The sequence below is a fragment of the Peromyscus maniculatus genome, chromosome 1, assembly GCF_049852395.1.
Source record: "Peromyscus maniculatus bairdii isolate BWxNUB_F1_BW_parent chromosome 1, HU_Pman_BW_mat_3.1, whole genome shotgun sequence".
Lineage (NCBI taxonomy): Eukaryota > Metazoa > Chordata > Mammalia > Rodentia > Cricetidae > Peromyscus > Peromyscus maniculatus.
In genome coordinates this window covers 2,787,253-2,808,374 of record NC_134852.1, presented here as the reverse complement: position 1 = coordinate 2,808,374, position 21,122 = coordinate 2,787,253, and the positions used below count along the sequence as shown (strand labels likewise).

Here is a 21,122-nt window from a genome sequence, read left to right as displayed (position 1 = left end):
ACTTCACGTATAACCATCCATCATTTGATACATTCTACTGAGATCATTTCTAAAGGAGTTCTAGCAAATAACTCATTGACACTGTGCTGGGACCAATCTGCCCAACATTGTTTTCTCCCATGGGCCTCAATATCCAGGGATATGAGTTGATGTCATAGGACCTGAGGCTGAGATGTCATCAGATTATTTTCCAACCCATGTTTTTTTACCTCTGCAGTGGACGTCAGCTGCAGAGCCCTAGGTCAGAGAGTGCTTGACATTTCTCCAGGGTAGTGGAGTCACCTAGAGAGCAAGGAATCTCATCCACATAAGTGATATCTCCAGTAGGCAGCAGACATAAAAGCAGATGTGTATACATGGTTATCCATTAGATAAACTGATATGCATCCCAGACCCAAGAACTGGCTGAGAGATTTGGAGACAGGACCTGATGCTCACTCTGCATTTCTTCTTCTGGATCCTGAACATCCCCCTCCTCGTGTCCAACCACACTCACCCCAAGTGCTTTTGGAGAATGAAGCAGAATGAAGACAAGCCTGTAGAGGTGGTGACAGGTTGTGTCTTTTACCTTGCTGCAATGCAGAGACCAGTGGGCAAAGAATATTTCAAATTTGTCCTGGATGTGCTGTAAGTGTGTTTGCATTTTTCATATAAATGTCATGATATATCATGAGTTGTAGGTGTGTGAATGGGCAGAGCAATGCCGGGAGCTTCCGTCCTTTTCTCCCAATCTTATCTCCAAGATCTGATGCCAAATATGTTTTGATTTTTAATAACCACTCTTTGCCAACTATCAAGGGGTGAGACTTTTAATTTTTTCCCAATTGGCCTCCATTTACAAGGCTGAAAGCCAAGTTGAAAACAATATTCTTTACTTTGACCTATCATAGGCAGCCTTCCTTTTCACGGGTGCCCTTGTGAGGTGGACAGTGGTGTCCTAAGACAAGAAACTCCACACAACTACAATGAGTTCAGTAGTCACAAGGTACATTCAAGTCTCTTCCAGAGTCTGCTAATGTCACATGTATCAATGTGTAACTCCTAGTACAGGGTCTCTAATATTTGTGCCACCTCTCACTGGGGAGAGTATCCATGTAAGCTTTTAGTTCAGCTTTCAGATACTCTGCATGTGATCACCCCACAGCTCCAAACCTGTGATGAGAAGATGTATGAGATCTGTCTACTGTGAGGTTCTTGGGTGTGTTCTTTGTCTTCCCACACTTGAACACATGCACAGTTGCACACTTTTAGGGATTGCCAAGGTCAAGTCTGTCTCTATCTTAAAGTCAAAAAGGAATGTCTGCATTTCAAATGTTGTGTTTGCATCCAGAAAAAGCTAGGATATCACTTATAGTGGTGACTGCTTACTCCCCTCGTCACTTGTTAGAGTGACAGGAGCTGCCTGCGGAAGCTGTCAACATTTGAGAACTGGGAAGGGGTGACTACACACTGGGTCATCTCTGCTACTGTAAATGATGTGTGTGTCTGATATTTTTAAGTCTAAATATTTTATTCTCTGATGCTTACATTTACCTCTATTTTTTTCTTGTTTCTTTCTTTTTTTTGACACAGGGTTTCTCTGTGTAGCTTTGTGCCTTTCCTGGAATTCGCTTTGGAGACCAGGCTGGCCTCAAACTCACAGAGATCTGCCTGCCTCTGCCTCCTGAGTGCTGGGATTAAAGGCATGTGCCACCACCACCCAGCCTTGTTTCTTTCTTTGTTAAGGATTTTTTTTATTAATTTTACATACCAACCACGTACTCCCTCTCTTCCTTCCTCTCACATCCTCAGCTTTCTCCCCTCCCCAAATTACTATTCATTCCCTCCTCCAAAAAGGTGTCCTCCAAAGGGAATCAGCAGAGCCTGATACATTCAGTAGAGGCAGGCCCAAGGCCCTCTCCCTATATCAAGGCTGTAAAAGGTTTTCTATCATATATAGTGTGTTCAAAAAAGCCACTTCATGCACTAGAGATGGATCTTGATCCTACTGCCAGGGGGCCCGTTAATCAAGTTACACAACTGTCTGCCTTATGCAGAGAGCCTACTCCAGTCTTGGAAGATCCACAGCTGTTGGGCAAAGTTCATGAGGTCGCACTAGTTTGGTTTGGTGTTCTCTGTAGGTTTCTCTATCATGATCTTGATGTCCCTTGCTCATAGAATCTCTCTTCTCTCTCTTTGACTAAAGTCCTGGAGCTTGGCCTGGTGCTTGGCTGTGGATCTCCACAAGTGTTTTCATTAGTTACTGGATGAATGCTCTATGATGACAGATAGGGTATTCACTGATGTGATCACTGGGGTAAGCCAGTTCAGGTATCCTCTCCACTCTCGCTAGTAGTCCAAGCTAGGGTATTCTTGTGGAACCCTGGGACCTTCCCTAGTACTCAGTTTCTAGCTATCCCCATGATGGTATCTCTTTCATTGCTCTCCCACTCCTTCCCAATTACAGTTGAACATCCAGTTCCCTTATGTTCTCTCAATTAATTTTTTAAAGGAATCATTTTCACAATATTGAGTATTCCAATATATATACATGTTTGGAAGATTTCCCCATCTAGTAATGATATATTCAGTTTCTTCATTATTTTGAAGTTTTCATGATTGATGTCCTTCAAGTTTTTATTAAGTTTATTTTACCATATTTCTGAGACAATAGTGAACTCAGTTTCTTTAATTTCTTTCTCAGCAAATGTGTTCTTTGTATGTAGGGAAACAACTGAACTTTGTGGTAATTATGTATTCTGATATTTTGATGTAAATAAGTTTCTGTGAAGTGTTTAAGATCTCAAATATGGAAGCCTGTTTTTGGTTTCTCTTTTGTTCTTTGATATGAAAAGAAGTTGAATTTTTGTCCTAAGTATTTTTTTGCATCTAGCTAGATGACACTGTGATTCATGTATTAGGCCATTTATGCAATACATTACATTTATAGATTTCCTTATCCTAATCTATTATTGCATCTCTGGAAAGAAGCCTACCATCATTGTGAATGATTTAATCTAATGTGTACTTTAATTGGTTTTTAAAAGTACTATATTAAGAGTCTACAAATAGCTGGTCATGATGGAGCATGTCTGTAATCCTCACACTCTGGAGGCAGATATAAACAGTCTCTGATGAGTTCAAGACCAACTTTGTCTATATAGTGATTTCCAGGATAGTCAGGGAGACATAACTCACCTTGTCTCAAAAAGATATGAGTGTTTTATTAAATGATCATATAAGTTTTGTTTTGTATAAATCTTTTTTGGACATCAGAACAACACTGCCTTCATATCTATACTTAGATAGTACTTCATCCATTTCTGCTGAATGGACTAATTTAATAGCTCAATAGCATTGGTGTTAGTTATTGGAATTTTTATTTGCATCTAGCAGTGACTACTAATAGTCTGGTGGGATTTTAGTTGGAAGATGATTTTTTATTACTGTTTCAATTTCAATTCTTAATGTAGATTTGCTTAAGGTGTTTGCCACATCTTGGTTTATTTTTCTAACAGATACCTGCTGTAGGATGTTCTGTATGTCAAATGTGTTTCTCTGACTGGTTAGTAATTAAAACACTGATTGGCCAGTAGCCAGGCAGAAAGTATAGGCAGGACAAGCAGAGAGGTAAATTCTGCAAAGTGGAAGGCTGAGGCAGAGAGACACTGCCAGCTGCCACCATGTCAAGCAAGATGTAAGCTACTGGTAAGCCACAAGCCATGTGGCAAGGTATAGATTAATAAAAATGTGTTAATTTAAGATATAAAAACAGATAACAAGAAGCCTGCCATGGCCATACATTTTGTAAACAATATAGGTCTCTGTGTGTTTACTTGGTTGGGTCTGAGCAGCCATGGGACTGATGGATGACAGAGATTTGTCCTGACTGTGGGCCAGGCAAAAAAACTCCAGCTACAGATACCTAAGGAAAATGCAACAAGAATGTCATTCAAACAATTCTCAGAAATTGAAAGGAAAGTAATAGAAACAATCATACTTCAAAAACTCAGTATGTCCCTGACACCAAAACCAAATTAGGAAACTTCAAAACAGAATAAAAGGAAAAGGCAATTATAGGCAAATATTACTGATGTATTTATCCAAATTTATCCAAATGTATGCAATCCAAATTCAAGTACGTATCAGCAAAATCCACTGTGGACAAGGTGGCTTCATTCCAGGATTGGAGAGATGGTTTAACACCAAAACTCAGTGAATGCCACAGATAGCTTTAATAGACAAGGCAGACATGACATGATCATCTCAACAGATGCAGAAAATGCATCTGACAATCTACAGTATTCCTAAAACTTTAGGGATGAAGGATAATGTCTCAATTGGATGAATTCTGGACAAACCCATGTCCAGAATTACATTAAATGGAGGATAACTGGGAACCTTCCCTTATAAAAACAGAAGGAGGCAAGATGCTCATTCATATATCTCAAAATTAATTTTTTTCATATTCTGCTAAAACAATAAGCCTAGAAAAAAGAACTGAATGAATCAAGAAAAGAAGTCAAACTTTTTCACCAGTAGATAGTATGAACTTGTATATGAGGTGGTCAACACGCCTTCAGTGTGTCTTAGATCTAAAGTATACCATCAGGAAAAGAGAAAAATACAAAATCAAGATACAAAATATCATTTTTGTATACAAGGAATGATGATACCAAGAAAGAAGTCAAGAAAGCAACCACAGTTACAATAACTTCCCCACAATAAAATACCTGAGAATAAATGCAACCAAGGAACTCAAGGGTCTTCATAGTGAAGATTTTGTAACTGTAAGGAAAGAAAGTGAAGACAATGGAAGATGAAACTATCTGACATATTGATGTGTTTGCATAATCAATGTGTACATTACTACTTGGTAACATTACCAAAATAATATAAGATTCTATGAAATCTCCATCAAAATTCCATTGAAATATAACTAAAATACACAGGCAAAAACAATCCAAAATTTTCCATAAAAAAATCAGACTCCAGATAGACCAAGCAAATGTGAAGAACGGAACCAATGCTGGAGGTATCACAATATGTGTGTCCCATTTATAACCTAGGGCAATAGTGACAGAGGATCACAGTGCTAACTTGATATTATATAAATATTTCAACAAAGCAAGATGGAAAACTCATAATTCAGTTTCACCTGGGCTTTAACAAAGGGTTCAGCAACAACCAGTGCAGAAGATTCAGTCTACTCAACAAATATTGGCAGGAAACTGAACATTCAGGATTAGTATCTCAAATGTATAAGAACATCAAACAAATAATAGCCAAAATAAAAATGGGGTAAAGAATTAATCAGAAAGATCTCAGAAGATTAAACACAAATGTTTGAACAACACTTAAAGAAATCATTCTTAGTCATCACAGAAATACAAATAAATAATCCTTTGAAAATCCCTCTTACATCAGTCAGAATGGCCAACATCAATAATACAAATGACAGCACATGCTGGTGAGGATTCCAGGAGTGGGGAACACTTATCGATTGCTTGTTCTGGTAAAAACATGTGCAGCCAATATGGACACCAGCGTGACAATTCCTCATGAGGTTGTGAATCTATTCCCTTCAAGATCCAGTGATATTTTTCTTGGGCACATACTCAAAATATTTTGCATCTTGCTACACAGACACTTGTTCATAATTTCATTCTTGTTTTATTTATAATTGTTGGAAATTGTAAGCATCCTTGAACCCCATCAACTGAGGAATGGATAATAAAATCATAGCACATTTGAACCATGAGGGTTTTTTTTCAGTTGTAATAATTTTTTTAAGGAATTCCTGAACTATGCCAGAGGCCCACCATCAGACCCTGTTCTGTGTTTGGGGAATCCTACTGGAGAGAGAGAGAGAGAGGAGAGAGAGAGAGAGAGAGAGAGAGAGAGAGAGAGAGAGAGAGAGAGAGAGAAGCGTAGGAGCCAGAGTGATCAAGGACAACACAAGAAAATGCACAGAAACATCTAACCTGGTATCATGGGAGCTCACAGAGAGGGAACCAACAACAGGGAGCCTGCATGGTAGTGATCTAGGTGTTCTGCACGTGTGTGACAGTTGTGTACCTTTGTCTTTTTGTGGGACTCCTAACATTGGGAACAGAGGCTGTCTCTGACACTTTTGCCAGCATTGGGACCCTACTCCTTATCCTGGGCTGCCTTAATACAAGGGGAGGTGCTTAGTCTTCCTGATTCTTGATATGGCAAAATTTGTTGATAACCATTGGAGGCCTGAACCTTTCTGAATAGAAAAGTAGGAGGAGTGGATGGGGGAGGGGAAGAAGTGAGGTGGGGGAAAAGGCTTCGATGAGAGGAGGGAGGGGAAACTGTGGTCAGGATATGAAATAATAAATAAACATTAAGGAATTCCTAATACTCACAAGTAAATATTAGAATTAGTGAAAATCATTTTGTGGAATGTACCTACGATGCAAAAAGAAAAAGACAAATATATGTTTTCTTTCACATGTGACTTTGAGCTTTTAAAACTTTGAAATGCATGCTACCTTCTGAATAACCACAGAAGTTAAGTATGTAGTAAGAGTCTGATAGAGGAGAGGATCTAGCATGAAGAGGGAATGTTATGGAGAGACACAGGGAAAACTAGAAATAGAAGATTAAATAGGGAGGGAATGGCAAAGAGTGGTGAATGTGGGTGTGTTTAGAAGGACAATTCACACTCAAGGCCAGTTGAAAACTATTTAGAAACTGATATTTGGAAGGTTCCTAAAGTTTTTACATGTGTAAAAGAAGTCTGAATGGGATCACCAAATAAAGGGGGGAAGAGTACCCCAGCTAGACATTTTTTGCAACAAATATTTATCTAATGCCAGGAACAGGTAACATATCTTATTAAGTCATTAGCCATATGGGATCCATGGAAACTACCAAACATCATTTGTTGTTCCCAAGGCTATGGGTTACTCTACACAAGTTTCTGTTAAGGCTTTATTGCAGAAGACACCATTTATTATTTCATCGAACATGGAGAAGTCAAGCTAGTGCTCTCTCAAGCCTTCACCACCACTGACTTGATTCACAGTACTGGAAGGTATTCTGCATTCTGTCAGTGGAGAAGTGTAACCACCAATCCAGCTACAGACTTTGTAATCTACAGTGATCACCTGCCTGTATGATACATAAATAAAATAATGGCATAAATACTAGGAGTTTAACCAACCAATGTCTGACCAGATTTAAAGTCCACTTCATGAAATGGAACTCGACCTGACATGGATAAAGATTCCCAGAACCTCAGAGTATTCATGTCAAAGACATAGGGAGAAATCTAGTACTATTATTCTGTTTAAGGAACACAGCAATATATTGAATCATAATGATATTCTGCTATACCATTGATCAGTGCATCATCCAGGTCTCATCAGAAAAAAATGCTTCTTGTAGTAAATGGGAACTAACACAGAAATCAACAATAGAAGAGTATACAGAGAGTGAAGAACTCTGGAGCACATTGAGTTCAGTGAGTTGTCTCATCACTTCCTTCAACTAAAGGCTCAGAGATCTATGTAGAAGAGGAGACAGACAGAATTATGAGTCAAAGGTGATGGATAACTGCAAGGAGCAGTGTCTCCCAGACACTGTAACATATATAAGCTCACCCAAAGTGTGTGAGCATGCCGAAGGCTTGTTGAGTTTCAAATGGTACAAGTTCATATGGTGTCTCATAATTGTGAGGAGCAAGTGCACACCAATTCTCACCCCTAAAAAAAGCTATTTGAAATTGATACTTGCTTTGAAAGGGAAAATCTGTTTTCTCCAGTGGAGTCTCACTGAGCATATTATTAGATACACTTCAGGACCAGTCCCATGCACAGAAGTGGTTGGATAACACAAAATGAAGAGAATGGTATTTTTGTAGACTTTTTTGTCTTAATTTGCTTCCTTTGGTCTTCTTTGTGTATTTGTTTATTTTTCAAATTTTATGTTTATTATAATATTATTATTTAATATTTTCTTGATTTTACATTCCACCCAAAGCTTCTCCTCCCTTCCCTCTTCCTAGGACCCCTGGTTCTTTATTCTCCCACTCCACCACATCAAATCCTCTTTCACTGATATTCTATAGGTACAGGTAAGAATCCTAAGGATATCAGTGTGTCCAGGTATATCAAGCTGCAGTGAGAGCAGGCACCCATTCTTCCATCAAGGTTGGATCAGGCAGTCCAGCAGGAGAAATGGGTCCCAGACCCATGCAACAGAGTCAGAGACATCTGCTCTCACTGCTAGGAGTCCTACTTGAATACCAATTACACAATTGTAATATATAGGCATGGATTCTTGGTCAGTCCTATGTAGGTTCCCTGGTTGTCCTTTCAGTCTCTGTGAGCCCTTCTGAGCCCAGGTTAGTTGATTCTGTGTGTTTTCTTCTGGTATCCTTGACATCACTGAGTACTACAATCCTTCTCCTTGACCTTCTGTAGGATTCCCCATTCTCTGCTAATGTTTGGCTGTTACAGTTTGTCCCGCCTAGAAGATATGTTGGGGTAAATGTGGTGCAGAAATTGTGAGAGTGGCCAACAGATGACTGGCACAGGTGGAGACCCATTTCATGAGAGGAATTCCCCCTTGAGGACCAGGACTCAGGATCAGGATATCCCAGAGACCTAGGTAGAACCAAACAAGAATGGAAAAAAAGTCAATGGAATGATTCCTAATGATATTCCTTTATAGGGTGTTTTTTTTTTTTTTTTTTTTTTTTTTTTTTTTTTTTTTTTTTTTTTTTTTTTTTTTTTTTTTTTTTTTTTTTTTTTTTTTTTTTTTTTTTTTTTTTTTTTTTTTTTTTGTTTTTCCTTTTTTTTTTCTTTTCGGAGCTGAGAACCAAACACAGGACCTTGCACTTTCTAGGCAAGTGCTCCACCACTAAGCTAAATCCTAAACCCCCTTCTCATGTTCTCTGCATTTTTCTCCTCTTTTTGGTTTTTAAAGAAATATAGAGGAAAAAACAATATAAAGGTAAGTAGGTACTTGAGGAGGACCCAGAAGAAAGTGGGAGAAGAGTAAAATATTATCAAAATACACTCTAGGTAATGATTCATTTTAATAGTAGGCAATCTCCTCATATATAAAGTGGAGAAGAGAAGCCTACTCAAGAAATGCTAGTGGAAAACCTGCCAGCCAGAGGTTGAAAAGAATTACCTCCCAACCATTGTCCTGTTCCAAAACCAAGTCCAAATGGACCAAACACTTTAGTGTAAGTCCAGAAAGGACGAATCTGATAAAGAAAACATGGAGAAAACATCTAAATATATATAATAACTCAGGAAATAAGACCACATTTTAACAAGTGTGATTGCATAAAGCTAATTTTGTTTGCATTCAAAAATGCTATGAACTTGTGAAGAGGCAGCCCACGCAGATGGAATAATATCTACTGGCTATACTAGACTGAAGAATATCTAGAATATAGAAAGCAGCAATGAACTGGGGCTGTAGACATGAGTCATCAGTTAAGAGCACTTGCTGATCTGTCAAAGGATCTGAGTTCAGTTTCAACCACCTATGTTGGCAGGCACCTCAAAATCACTTAAATTTCCAGCTCTCCAGGATCTAGCTTCCTCTTCTGGCCCCCATGAGAACTACATTCTCAAGCTTCCTATAGATACACACACATATCATTTATCAAATGTGCTTTCAGTACTCAAATTGCCAAGGTGAAATTCTTTGTCAAAGTGGACAAGAACACATTTCTCATTTTTGTGACATCCACTTTCATCAGCCGTTTAGGTTTTTTTCAAGCTCTCAAGCATCTCTTGTTTTTCCAACCTTACAACACAGGGGAATTTGTCAAGCTATATCTGAAAATGCCATCAAATGCATGATAATCCTTGTATTAACAACAAAGCATTCATCTATAGAGCCTTATCCATACTAAATCCTGTGTCTTTATTTTTAGAATACCATCTGAAAACTACAAGTTTGCTCTGCCTTTGGCTTTTGCTGTGGAAGAAATCAACAGGAATTTATATCTTCTACCAAATGTGTTTCTCATGTTTAACTTCTTCACAGACAATTATCATGATAAACATGCATTTCAAAATTTCATATACGTTACTACAAAAAGGCATAGACTTCCTCTTACCTACAGCTGTAAATGTAAGATCCAATGTTGTGTAATGATTACAGGACCAATGTTAGCACCATCCATGAGCCTGGCACAATTTTTGGTGTTCTACAATTATCCACAGGTGAGGTTGTTTGGGTGGTAAATTATGGAATCTTTCTCATTTTTTTGGCTAAGCCTGATGCTGAGGAGAGTATTAGGGGGAGATTGGCTTCAAATTTATGTAAATCAAGTTCAAGTGTAGTTAATCATGCACTCAAAGGGACATTCCCAATTCATTGTTTGAGATATGGATGAAAAGAAGAATTAGCAGTCAAGTAGATATTCTTTGAACAAACTGTAGAAAGTGATTTTTTCATGTTTCTAACAGTGTAGTATAACTGTAGTAATAGGGAAAAATTGCCCTTCCTGTCATTTAAACTGGTACTTCACACACCTTGGGCTCTCATTGAGATTTCTGACATTCCTCTACCTCATGCTGCTCCCTGTGTTTTATGTCCTTCAGCTCACCTATGGACCTTTCCATCCTATCCTGAGTGATCATGAACAGTTTCCCAATCTGTATCAGATGGCCCCCAAGGACACAGCTCTGGCCCTGGCCATGGTCTCTTTGGTGCTTCACTTCAACTGGAACTGGGTTGGGCTGGCCATCTCAGATGATGACCAGGGTCTCCAATTTCTTTCAGATCTGAGAGGAGAAATTGAAGTCCAAAGAGTCTGCTTAGCCTTTGTGATCATGATCCCAGTCAACATGGAGTTATTCATGTAAAGAGCTGAAGTGTTTAACAACCAAATTGAGACATCATCCACAAATATTGTTATCATTAATTGTGACACAGACAGTACTCTGGCTGTGTGCTTTATAATGTGGGTATCACAGGGTATACAGAGAATATGGGTCACCACCTCACAGTGGGATGTCACTACAAGTAAGAGAGACTTTATCCTTGACTCATTCCTTGGGACTCTTTCTTTTGAACACAACCATGCTGAGATTTCTGGTTTTAAAAATTTTGTTCAGACACTGAACCCTTCCAAATACACAGACATGTTCCTGGCAGGACTGGAGTGGATGTACTTTAGCTGTGAAGCCTCAGCATCCAACTGTAAGACACTGGAGAACTGCTCTTTGAACATCTCACTGGAATGGTTAATGCTACAGAGTTTTGACATGGCCTTTAGTGATGATGCCTATGATATATACAATACTGTGTATGCTATGGCTCATGCTCTCCATGAAATGCTTCTTCACCAAGTAGAAAACCAGCAAATCAACACTCTGAGAGAACTGCATTCTGACAGCTCACAGGTACTATATCTTCCAATGGATGTTACTTGGTGTCATCAATGTTATAATCTTGAAAGAGTCTCTCACATGCTGAAACCAGTATTTGTCATGTATGTGGTGTTTGCTATAAGGGATGGTTTGTATAAGTGTATTCACCTGATTCTGACACCACTGTAGGCTCTGGGGACCTTAACCCTCGTGATTTTGTGACAGCTATATTACAGGAAATAGTGCTGATTCAGTTCAATACCTACTTGTGTACCTGTGTGTGTGAGTATACTTGCGTCTGATTTTCTGTATGTCTTCATGTTTGTGTCTTTGTGAGTATCTAAATGCATTTCTGTGACTTTGTATGCATGTGTATAGATGTGCTACTTTGCATATATGAATATTTCTCTCCTGTGTTTGTTCGTGACTGTGTATATGAGCATATATTTGTTGTGTGTGTCTTTTTGTGATTTTTTTTATCAGTGTGTATCTGTGTGTGTGTGTGTGTGTGTTTATCTTTATGTGCCTATGTGTTTCTGTGTTTGTGTCAGTACTTGATTGTTTAGGTCTGTCTGTACGTGTGTTTAAGTGCATATTGTGTGAATGAGTGTGGCTCTATTATGTGTGTGCCTCTGCATGGGTGTATGTGTGGAAGTGTGTGTGTGTGTGTGTGTGTGTGTGTGTGTGTGTGTGTGTGTGTGTGTGGTGCATATTTATATTTGGTGTTTGTGTGTATTTCTGTGTTTACATTTGAGGGTTTCTTCTGAGAGAACTAAAATTCTACGAACACAATGACTTTATTTATTCACATGCTTTCATTGAGTTTCTCCCTTGGACACCTTCAATAAATTTGCCTTCGGATGAAATAAGAACATATTTTCAGACCAAATTCTAAGGTAATATAGACTGAAGAGTGTTGTCTATCTTTCAGCTTCACCCATTTCTGAAGAATATGCACTTTTTAATCCTGCTGGAGATGTAATAAATATGAATCAGAAAGAAAAACTGCAAGCTGAGTATGGCATTTACCACATTTCTAATTTCCCCCATGGTGTTGGACTTAAGGTGAAAATAGGAGAGTTTAAACCATATTTTCCACATGGTCAACAGCTCCATTTATATGAAGACATGATAGTGTAGGCCACAGGAATGAGACTGGTGGGTCTGACCAAAATGTACTGATGCACACCTCACAGTTTTCACCAGTGTCAAGAGGGCCATTTGGGTTTCCATGTGACTTAGGGAAATTAGATGGATGGTCATGTAAGGACTCAATTTTAAACTTCTAGTTGATGTTTCTATTTTTTTAAAATCTAAGCCACACATATGATATATTTTTATCATATCAGAAACTCTCTGATTTATAAACAAATATAAACTAGATATGACCAATGATTGATATTATTCCCTGTAAAGTTACCAATATTCTCTCGGTATCATTCTGATTGCTGCATATGCCTTTCTTCTCTTCTGCTGAATCTCTATTCTGCATGCTGAAAAGACTGAAACTAATTGTAAGGAAAGATTTGGAACTAGGAACAGATATGTAAGTCATTAATTTATATTCTATAATTTTAATCAAGCACTTGGACCAGGAGGTCCTAAATTCCCCACTTCTCTAACAATACATCACATTTTCTTGTGCCACCTTAGATATTTTATTAATTACAACTTGTTTTTGAAACTATTTTCTGTATATGGATGTTTTGCTTGTATATATCTGTGTTCCATCTGAGTATGAGGTAGCTAAATATGCCTGGAGAGGGATTAAGATACTGAGGAACTGAATACAAATTTGAGCCTAAGTGTAGGAGTGGGGGATTGAACAGCAAGTGTGATAGATTGCTGAGCTATCTCTCCAGCCCTTAATCATAACTTCTAAAGGAATCCTTCATTAGAAGAGCCTTTCTATGCACCTTATTTATTGCATAACTCATTTATACAAAAAAAGGAATAAACAATGAAATTAAAAAGATTTGTTTTTTTTTCCTTTTCTGGTTGGACAGGCACTCATAATCTTCATAATTAGGCTTTGAGAAAATTTGTAAATAAAATATCCCACTATGTGTCCCCAGATATATTATAGGTATTGATTCTGATATATCTGCTTTTATAGTATCTGAACTACCTTGCCTATTACAATGTTGTGTGTTGGATTTGAAAGGGGTTTACTTCCAGAAAGTGTGCAAACTTAATTTGAAGTGATAATTTCAAGTTGGTCAAATCGAGTTGAATCATGAGTTAATATTCTATTTTCATAATGATGAGAATCTTATGCCCAGAGAACAGAGCAAATGGGATGAATTTTTAACTACTGGTCTGTTCCACTAGATCAGAGGCAAGCAATGAAATCACAAGCCTGCTTCTACCAGGTCTAAATTGAACATTAAAAAACATCAAACAAAAGGGTTGGCGGGTCTAAAATCAACCCAATATGTGCCGAACTACAGATATGCAAATCATAATGCAGAAATGAAACTTGCAAACAGTGAGGCAGGATGACTCCAAATGATACAATCATAGGATTATGTGACAGTGAAATCAATGACATATTAAACAAAGACTGCAAAGAATAATTGTAAGGATGTTCAAAAAAATCAAAGAGCAAAAAAAAATCACCTCTAAGGACAATCCAATTAGATCACAAACACTTCAAATAATAAGGAATAGAGTGAAGATGTGACAAAAATTCAGTAATGTTATAATGACCATGAAGAATTCATACTAACAGTTTGAAAATGAAAGACACAACAATTCAAACAACAAACTGTATAAAATGTCTTATGAAGAGAATATCTCAAGTAGAAGACAGGCTTTCAGAACTTGAAACAAAACAGGTGAATTATAATTCAAACTATGACAAAGATAAAACAATAAGAAAGTATGAAGAAAACACAAGAGACTTAGGGGACATCAACAAAAGACCAAATTAAGAAAGCACAGGCACAAGAGGAGGACAACATGTGAAAGGACCAAAGGTATTTCTAAGAGAATGACAGCCAAATTTTTACCAATTGCTGGGGAAATATGGCCATCCAGATAGAGGAGGCAGTCAGAGTGCCCAACAGACAGGTTCAGAAAAGGATATTTTGAATTTTGAATATTACTTAAAATCTGAATTAGACAGAATAAGGGAAATTTAGGTTACAAGAGAGATCAGTTTCATTGAAAGTTCCCATCACAATCACAGTACCTTTATTCATAGATACTTTAAAAGGAGGGAGTATCAATTATGTGTTTCAAAGAGAGACAAAATTTCCACCTTCAACTACTGTACACAACAAAACAATCCTTCATAATTTCAGGAAGATAAAAAAAACTTGTTATCGTGAACACAAATTGCAGGAATATATAGCTACTGGAACATCACTAAGGAAGACACTTTCAGACTGTCTTGACATGTCACACTCCTTCACACTGAATATTAAGATAAACAGTAGATGTCAAAGGAATGTGTCAACTACACTAGATCACTAGACAGAAAAGCAAAGTTTTGAAATACTTACAAAAACACAAATTGACAACAATCACCAAACAGCTTTCATTAATAACAGAATTTAAAGAATCCCATTCTCTAATCAAAGGACAAAGACAAGGATTTTTTTAAAGAAAAACAAAGAAACAAACAATACTGTCTTTCTACTGCACTCATAAAAAAGAATAGAGTCTCCACACTACAGGAAAAAGACCACTCCAGGTAAAAAGTATCAGAAAGAATAAAATTTTACTCTAATCAATGAACATGGATGAAGAAATTCTCAAATAAATACCTACAAACCGGTCTCAAGTGCACATCAGAAAGATCAGTCCCTATACACAAGATGACTATATTACAGGGATGTAAGGCTTGTTCAACATATGCAAATCAATCAAGCATAATATGTCATTTAAATATATGCTAGGATAAAAATTGTATGCTCATTGAAAAAGATAGAGAAAAGGTCTTGAGCAATGTCCAGCATCCCTTCAGAGAAAGCAAACAATGAAACATAAAAAAAACACATTTGAAAAATAGAATGGACATTTTTTTAACCAAATTAGTTTTTTTTTTAAAAAAAAAAACTGAACATAGAAAACATTGTACTACATGGAGAAAAATTTAAAGCAATTCCACTAAATTCAGAAATGGACTCAAGTGTGGTGGTGTTTCCCAGAATTAATGAAAAACTAAAAATTTGGTCACCAATATGACCAGAGACCAATTAGACAGAGACAATTTCTCACTGAAGTTTCTCTTCTTTCTTGTATCTCTGCTTTGTGTCAAGTTGACAAATCTAAGCTACACAATGGGTGGGTAGGGTGTGCAGTTCAGGCACTCTAGTGGTGACACAACATATACTCCTAGATCTTCCTGAACTTTTAGTATTAGGAATCACCTCAATATTTCATCAATTTGTTCTCACATATTCATGTTTGGCCTTGTACAAATTCCTGAAAGAAATGTGTTCACTAAGGTCTTGTATAGAAAGAAATCTTGTTAACTACTCAACATGATGAGATGCTATAACTGTTGAAGGAGTAGTCAGACTGCTGGCCCAGCATCTGTCTGATTTTCCTCAGATGCCCTCTGCTGAGTGCAGTGTTGATTGCCACCCTGGATTCAGAAAATTCCAACAAAAAGGAATGGCAGCCTGCTGTTTTGATTGCACCCCCTGCCCAGCAAATGAGATTTCCAATGAGACAGGTAAGTGTTGACTTCAGGAAGAAATCCTTCAGATTGATTGACTTCTGCTATCCACCCTGCACTTTTGAAGGGGCCTGGAAAGGGGCTGCACTGCTGTGTGGTATTCAACAGAGAAGACCGCTCAGACATAGGTTTAAGACAAATAAAGTCATTATTACCTGGATTTCAACTGCAGTTGGTGTACAGGACCCCAGTGTAGCACTGAGCCATTCTCAGGGTGAGATTTGAAGCAAAAGAATCATGTTCTGGGTTGACATACTTCAGTTACCAAGAACAGTGAGCCAAAAGCAGATCCACAGAAGCTAAAAAGCAAAGTTAGTATATTTTGAGACTTTCCCAGAACTATAAGGACTATGATGGATTAGGCATTTCCTTTAGTTTGGCAGGTGGTGCTGCTAGGTGGTGAGTTTTATAGTCTGAGTGGTACATCTATCATGGATTCAGTTTTGCTACGGAGGGTCGGAGGACATACTAAGTTCTGTGGCCTTTTACAGCACAAATAAAATCTACTCCTTTACTAATTTTGTTTTACAAGTATGTCATCAATAATAATGTCCTTATAAATAACAACCTGTACCTTCACATATACCCTTGACTCACTGTAAAATCATTGTTGGTAATATTTTGTAAAAGAAAGTGTTTTGAAAAATCAAACAGCCCTGTGAGGGAATTCTACACTATATCTGTCCAAATGATTATATCCCTGTAAAGGTACATGTAGACTAGATTGCAGTCATGGGTCTTTCTAAATATTTGGTTATTCATTTATCTTCCTTGAATGTATGTATGTATTCCTGTGTGAGTTTATGTGCAGGAGATTGTGGAGGCCAAAAGAGTGCATACAAGCCCCTGGACCTTGAGTTACAGACAGGTACAGGCTTCCACATGGATGCTGAGTCCAAACCCTTGTTCTCTGCAAGAGCTGTAAGCACTCTTTTTTTCCATTTTTCTTCATTAAGAAAATTTCTACTCACTCCACATATTAACCATAGACCCCCTCACTCCTCCCACCCTATTCCTCTTTCCCAAGGCACACCACATCCCCACATCCCTCAAATTGAGTTCTCCCATGGGGAGTCAGGGAGCCCAGCACACTGAGCCTAGGCTGGTCCAAGCCCACTGCATCAAGGCTATTCAAGGTGTCACACCAAAGGGGAGTCTGTGCCTTGGAGGATTTGGGAATGGGGGGATGTGCTGGGGAGATGGTAGGTGGTTGAAAGGGGGGAGATCAAGGGAATCCGTGGCTGATATGTAAAATTAATTAAATTTAATAAAAGATATAAGAAGAGTTAGCAAGAAGCCTGAGCCATTAGACCAAACAGTTTAAATAATAAAAAATAAAAATTAAAAAAGTTTTTTGGGGATTTGGAGAGATGTCTCAGCAGTTAAGAGCATGTGATGCTCTTCCAGAGGTCCTGTGTTCAATTTCCAGAAACCACATGCTGGCACAAAACTATCCATAATGAGATTCGCTGCCCTCTTCTTGTGTGCAGGCATACATGCAGGCTGAGCACTGAATATATAATAAATAACTAAATCTTAAAAAAAAAAGATATTTAGGATCAATGAGAAGATTTAGCGGGTAAATCTCTTGCCACAAATTTGATGACCTGAACTCATTGCAGGAAGCCCATTGAAATGAGATGAAGCCAACTCCTACAAGATGCCTTCTTGACAACTTGCACTTTACACACACACACACACACACACACACACACACACACACATACACAAAACACGCACACACATGTGAAAAAATTAACAGATTGTAATAAAATTGATTTAAGATAATAACTATAAAGGACATTTATATTAATGAATACCAACAAAAATTAAAGAAAACCTTTATGTTTATGAATATTTGAATTAGGCATATGTAGAGGGTAGTAAGTCCATACAGGGCCTGGTCTATGTGAAGGCCACCAGAGGCTTCTGATGCCCTTTGTACCAGAGTTCCTGGTAGTAATATGGCACTTCACATGTCCAGGGAACTGGACTTAACCCTCCTGTAAGAGCAGACCACGTTCTTAACACTTAGCCATCTTTCCAGCCCCTTAAAGAACAACAAACAAACAAACAAAAAAAAGGAATCATAGCTGGCAACAAATGCTAGGTTGGTTTTATTCATGGAATGACTTAAAATTCTGGAAGCACATCATTGCTTTACATTATATCCACAGTTTACCACAATGACAACCATATTTCACTTACTTGCTGTTGTGGAAATTACAACTTATGAATGGGGTATTATTGTTCACTTCAAATATTCTGTATTACCACTCTCACCTGGGAGTTCTCCTGTTGCCTTGTTCATGCTGTTTTAACAATAACTCCTTCACCTTTGAGTACAGTAGTAGAACCCAGGTCTGTTGGAGTCCACAAATGATTCCTAGTGATAACAGAGCATTGCATTACCATCAGGGCTGCATAAAAGGATGATTGGAACTCAGGCCTGGGTACTAGCTGTTTGGTATCTAGAAAGGGGGTGGTCTTTTGCCTCCCCCCTTGGAATTGATATAAAAAGCCCTTTGGAATAAAGTTCTGGGCTGGTGGATAAGAATCTAGGCTCCTCTGAGGCTATCCTGTTTTTCTGTCTCTCTCTTCCCTCTATATTTCCATCTAAACCACTTATCCCTCACTCCCCAAACACCCAGGGGGAAAGTCCCTATGGAGGTCTCATGTAGAAAGAAATTAGGGAAGGAAGTAGGTGCTGTGTGTTAACAAAGGTGCTGATAAAAGATACAAGACTTCTGGGAGTTATATATGTATGGAATTTTCTATCATAATAGTAGGATTATTTCATTTTATAAACTTTTTAATGTCCCTGTTCCCTGCTGAGGACACAACTAAGGGCATCATATTTAATTAATTATTCTTGAGAATTTCATACATCATTATAAAAGCTCTCTTGATTTCCCAATTCTATTTCCCATACATCACATGCAACAAAAGCTCTCAAACTCATGAGCTCTTTTTCATTTACAATTTTCAAACACCCTTTTTCATTTACTGCTTTCACATACATATGCACTTGCACACACACACACACACACACACACACACACACACACACACACACAATAGGTTCAATGTGTTTTTGATGATCATATGGGAATAAAAAAAACTATAAGTGTTTCATCCTGGATAAGACCAATTCTCCGTCTCTCATGAGGGCATCACTTCTAATTCAGACAGAAAGATTCATGTTATATTATATCAATAGGATCTGTGTTTGTCCTTGAAGAAGATAGGCACTGTGAAATGGAAGCATTGCTCTTCAGAAAAGTTTCAATTATATCTTTATTAATAAGGTACGCGTATGTTGTAAAGTTTCCAAAATACACTGGAGTGGCCTGTCCATAAGAAATGCTGAAGTTGCACTAACAATACTTTTGCTTTCTACTTCAGATATGGATCAATGTATGAAGTGTCCAGAGGACCAGTATGCCAATGCAGAGCAGAACCACTGCCTGTACAAAGATGTGACCTTTCTGGCCTTTGATGATGCCTTGGGGATGACTCTGTCCTGTATGGCCTTGTGTTTGTCTGCATTCACCATTCTGGTTCTTGGGGTCTTTGTGAAGCACCAAGACACTCCCATTGTGAAGACCAATAACCTCACACTCAGCTACATCCTGCTCATCTTCTGTTTCCTCTGTTCCTTGCTCTTCATTGGCCATCCCAACTCAGCTACCTGTGTCCTGCAGCAAAGAACATATGGAGTTTCATTCAGTGTGGCTGTTTCCACTGTGTTGGCCAAGACAATTATTGTGGTTTTGGCTTTCAAAGTCACAAGTCCTGGAAGAAGGATAAAGTGGCTACTGGTATCAGGGGCACCAACCTATATCATTCCTATCTGCACCATCATCCAAATTATTCTCTGTGCAATCTGGCTGGGAACATCTCCTCCCTCTGTTGACATTGATGCACACTCTGAGGATGGCCACATCATCATTGTGAGCAACAAGGGCTCAGTAACTGCTTTCTATTCTGTCTTAGGGTACCTGGGCTCTCTGGCCCTGGGGAGCTTCACGGTGGCTTTCTTGCCCAGGAATCTCCCTGACCCATTCAATGAAGCCAAATTCTTGACATTCAGTATGCTGTTGTTCTGCATTGTCTGGGTCACTTTTCTCCCTGTCTACCACAGCACCAAAGGCAAGGTCATCTTCATCTTAGGCTCCAGTGCTGGCTTGCTGGGATGCATCTTTTTTCCCAAATGTTACATCATTTTGCTAAGACCAGAGAGAAATTCTCTTCAAAAGTTAAGGGGAAAAACATTTTCGAGAACTCATGTGTCATAAATTTTAACTGACAAATGTAATGTTGGTACAGAACCACCTATTAGGATACAATGTAAGGTTATTCATTAGCTAGTGACTCTCACTGTTTCTTCTAATGGTGTTGTTTATCAGTGTCATGTATTCTACTTTTATCTATATTGTCTCCCATAACCTTCCACTCAGCCACCTATTGTTACAGGACTTGGCTTTTGGATATTAGTGAAGAGTGGAACTGTTCTACTTGTCTCTAATATGTAACTCAGAGGTTTCTCTTTGATATCTCATTGAATGTAAGACTTTGACAGCAATTGTTTATTGGGGAAATTGAAGGACATTTTTGACCTCATGTTTACAGATGAAGGCAACACAATGCTTCCCCTTGTAGGGTGAAGACTAAAGAATCCTGATGCATCCTGGGAGTTAGAGAAGTAGAAATTAGGAGTGAGCAGAATGTTTCAATAAACAGTTAATGTGGAATATTGCAGAAGTTGGAGATATGCCTCAGCAGAAAAAAATCATGTACTGCTCTTGTAAAGTGGCAGAGTTCAATACACAGACATCAAAAAAAGTAGTTAACACCTACCTGTCACAGTAGCTGCTAGGGATCAAAGTCCACTTTGGGCCTCCATGGACTCTTGTACACACACATGCACATAACAATACACTCAACACACACATATACACAACACACAACACACACACACACACACACACACACACACACACACACACACCAGAATCCAAACCTTTTCTGTCTATCACTAGAAAATAAACATAATTCTATGGGATAATAATGAAATAAAATACACT

The 21,122-nt window shown here is 38.2% G+C and overlaps 1 pseudogene; it reads left to right on the top strand.

Annotated features, from left to right (window-relative positions):
• Positions 1-10,547: 10,547 nt before the first annotated feature.
• Positions 10,548-20,333, top strand: LOC121826134 (vomeronasal type-2 receptor 116-like; annotated as a pseudogene).
• Positions 20,334-21,122: the final 789 nt, after the last annotated feature.